The sequence below is a fragment of the Limulus polyphemus genome, unplaced genomic scaffold (genome assembly GCF_000517525.1).
Source record: "Limulus polyphemus unplaced genomic scaffold, Limulus_polyphemus-2.1.2 Scaffold888, whole genome shotgun sequence".
NCBI classification, from domain to species: domain Eukaryota; kingdom Metazoa; phylum Arthropoda; class Merostomata; order Xiphosura; family Limulidae; genus Limulus; species Limulus polyphemus.
The window spans coordinates 206,043-210,253 of NW_013666498.1; the positions used below are offsets into that span (position 1 = coordinate 206,043).

The 4,211-nt window shown below is 32.6% G+C and overlaps 1 protein-coding gene across 6 annotated transcripts in view; it reads left to right on the forward strand.

The window, feature by feature from the left end:
• LOC111086165 overlaps window positions 1–4,211 on the forward strand; it is a 65,801-nt gene that overhangs the window by 35,113 nt on the left and 26,477 nt on the right. The window contains exon 1 of one of the 6 annotated variants that reach the window (XM_022387882.1): window positions 1,782–1,862. The exons of the other annotated variants lie outside the window; for them this stretch is intronic. The gene's annotated coding sequence lies outside the window, so the exon portion shown is untranslated. Of the gene's footprint in view, window positions 1–1,781; window positions 1,863–4,211 lie in introns of those variants that run through there. 6 annotated transcript variants of the gene reach the window in all.

The following is a 4,211-nucleotide window of genomic DNA, read 5'->3' on the forward strand; positions in this document are numbered from 1 at the left end:
TGTATCGCTAAAGTTTCTTCGGAAAGAATTTTTACGGAAAATTAACTAACGACCAGAGACGTAACAATATTAAATTATTTATTATGACAAAAGATTGCCAACTTACCAATAATATTAGAGCCCACAACTTCCAAGTGCCGCGACTATTGTTTGAATCTTAAGTTTAAAATAACACTGTTATTTGAATTTGTTGAACTGTGAAAGTTTCGTTTTGAGCTCATATATACTTACTGATTAATTACATTATATTACAAATCAGAGCTTTTACAGTAAGTAAGATTTGTTTTTAAATCAGTTTGTTTTGGAAGTTCGCGCACAGCACGAGGGCTATCTGCGCTAGCGTCTCTAATTTACCAGTGAAAGACTAGAGCAGTGATTCTGAACGTGGGGCACATGCCCTAGAGGGAGCAATTTGAATATATTGGTGGCAATTTGAAAATGCTACAATAAGAAAAATTTTTCATTTGGGTGTGAAATTTTGGTCAATTTCTAAATTTTACATCATATTATTACATCTTTTCAACACCAAATTTGTTTTTATACTAAGGGGGCATCAAATTTTTTGAGGTGTCGAGGTGGGGCATGGAGCAAAAAATGTTATAAACCACTGGATTAGAGGGAAGGCAGCTAGTCATCGCAAACTCTTGGGCTACTCTTTTACCAACGAATAGTGTGATTCACCGAACATTAGAACGTCCCCACGGCTGAAAGGGGCGATCATGTTCGAACCCGCGACCCGCAGTTTATGAGTCGAGCGCCCTAACCACCTGGCCATGTCAGGCCTTTTAGAACAGCTACGACGTACTTGTTCTAAAAACAAATCTTACTTACTTTAAAAGCTTCAACTTGTAATATAATATGATAAACACATAGCCGAACTTATTACGTAAATAATATTGAAATTAGCAAGAATATGAAAAAGAAGTATATAGAAGAACTAAAATTGGATTTACAAATATAAACACAGAACAACAATACCCCCTTGTTGGCACTCATCGTTGTACTGGAAAAAATTGTTATACCTGTTCATACATTTCAAACAACACCACAATAATTGGCCCAAGTTATACTTTTCAAGTTAGAGGACACTCACTACACCTGCACGTCAGAATGCGTCACTTACTACATCCTTTGCAGCAGATGTCACAAACTATGTATTGAAGAAACAGTCTGCAAACTGGGTGATCGCATATGTGAACACCTTATATCTGTAAAAGAAGGCTCCACTGATCTTCCAGTTCCTCTACACTTTAATTCTCCTGATCACAATGGTACCTCCGACATGATAGTCTTAGTCATGAGAAATGCACCACTCAACAAATTAACACGAGAAAGCAAAGCTTTAAACAACGTTTTATCTTCCAACTAACACAAAATCCTCTTTTATTATAAACGAAAGATTTACTTTCAAATAATTATACAACTCCATCAACCATTTCTTTCATTTCATTCTCTTATATCTTTTCTTTATACGCGTTTACCTTACCTCTTACTCCTGGTTAAATCTTCCTCTTTAACCTTACCTATGCGAAAGTATTTTCCTTCCCATAATTATTTCCTTGGTTTATTATTTTATTTTACTATGCTATTATATTTCGAATTTATGTTTATTGTTTTCCTGTGTTTATATTTCTAAATCCTATTTTAGTTCTTCTAATTACATATTTTCAATTCTTGCTAGTTTTAATAATATTTAGGTAATAAGTTTAAACAATGTTTTTATCAGTATTTTCGTCACAGTGCTGCACGTTCAACGTGTATAATTAGGATCTTTGTATTAGCCTAGCCTCATTAATGACTGTATTAGCATAAAATGATACGTGACTGAAGAAGAATTTGCATCCGTCTTATCTACCTAACAAGTAAGAGAATCTTGAGGGCAATGTTGTTAATGTAATATTAATTGCGAATAAGAATATCACCGATAAAATACCTAGGTCATAAGGATGGATTCTTTACGTCAGTATTTTCTGTTTGAAAGTCTAAGGAAAATTATGAAACGTAGTTTAGAAAAGCGATATTTAGGCCTAATACTAATAGTAATAGTAAAAAGCCTAGTTATTACTACTGTCAGTTCCTCTTTCTTTATTTTGGAAGAAAAGTAACGAATTGTTATTACGATTACCATTCGAATATTAGTATATCGTATTAGCACTTGTATACACGTCTTTTTTTATTTAGTTTATGCGACTGTGTAGTTAAAGAGTCAGTTTTAAAGAGTTTAAATTGAAAAGCAAGAAAGAAAATCCAGTTAGGTTGAGTATTAATATATATATATTAATTAAGTAAACAACAATAACATAACATTTGCCAGTGTTGAGTATAACTGTAAGATGTAACTTACAAAAAATAATACTATTAGTGTATTGGATAAACAAAATAAAACTGTTTTTAATATCGAGGAAAAAATGAAATTTAAATGAACTTAAGTAATGGTAGAATAAATGAGAGGGGGGGGGGGAAGAAAGTAGAATTCAAAAAGCCACTGTGAAAGTATTTATTGCCGTCTTTGAAGTTCCTGAATCCTTGAAGGACAAGTATGGATACCTTGATTACCAAATTCATATTTTAATACTTTTTACTTCAGAAGTTTCTCATATATTAAAGTTCGTCTTTGGAAAGTCCAAGTATGTTCAGTAACATGTCACAAGCAACTGTTTTGCATATTCGAAGCCGTCATTTTGAAAATGCCTAGCCAAGACACACATAAACTGTTTAATCAAGAGCTAAAATGGCAGTGTAGTGGCTAATAATACATATATGATGCATTGATGTTACCGCCAAAGCTTCGAACTCAGCTTACGTGTACCTGTTTAGATCATAATCCTTAAATTATCACTCATTAAACTGTGTACGTGGGGTATGTTCAGGTATAACTGAGTTATTCATGGAGCAGTAGAATAGGTCCGCTTAATAACTGAAGGTTCAACAAGATATATATCACGAAATAATACCAACTCTACAAATAACTGAGTTCGTAGGACACAAGTAAAATATATAATGAACAATCTTAATTTAAAACAGACTTAACACAGACACAGTGTGCGTGGTAGATTTACAAGAACAACGGACTGTCACTTCTACGGGATTCTCTATATCTTCTCTCAGGTTATTTGTTATGAGAAGGTTTCTACCAGACTATCTAAAACCAATCTTCCTTTGCAAGAAATATTGCATGTACCCAGAGTAACTACCACTAGTTGGATGACTGTTATTTCTCATTCAAGAATAGGTGAGGTCTTGACCTCGAAAATGCCACCTACTCTATTATTAAAGGACAATTCTGTAGACATTCTTGCACAACATGCGGCATTAACGCAGGACCTCTATGAGCAGAACAAATATTATCCCCAAAAATAACAAAGAAACAAATTAAACTAGAACAATATGAACTTAATGACTTCCTCAACCATGTGTTATGTGAAAGCTGCACACATGGAAAATAAATGATAAATAAAGAATAAATGCAAGAAGATAGAAATTTGTGTTATATTTATATACCACACTTCCTTTGCCTCCTCAAGCTGACAATCATTGCTAAATTCACAGTCAATAAGCTTTAAACTAATGTCCTGGTCGAGGAGTGCAATAACATTTTCTTGGCTCCGAAAATGCACACAATAGAGGTGTCACAACCTTTAAACAAACAAATACAACACATAATGAAAATTTTAATTTGAAAAAAATACCCTTCATCATACAATACAAAAAGAAATTTTAACGTTGGTCAATAATGGAATACCCGTTAACGAATAAAAGCATGTAATACTACTTTACATCTATATCATATATAAAAACAGCCTTTTAACAATGATGCAAGTATACACAATATATTATCAATAACTTCTCACAAAGAACGCAATATATAACTTTCAGCTGCAGTAATATTAAAGTCAAGTATTCATTTTAGAGTGTAACATTAAATTTAATATTAAAAGTAATGTATGGATGATCTGTATATGGCCATATCATACCCATATTATTGTTTGCATTCTTTTTGGCACTGCCATCTCTACATCATTTTACATTTACAAAATGTTTTTATTGCTTGTTTTGTGATGTTTTTTCCCTGACTGAAAGTTAGTGTATTCTGTGAATATTTGCAAAAAACTTAATATTATATATATTGATTTTTTTATTCCTTCACTTCATACGTAATATAGGGTTGACACCGATTGTATAGTGTACGTGTAGAGAAAAAAACTTTTCAG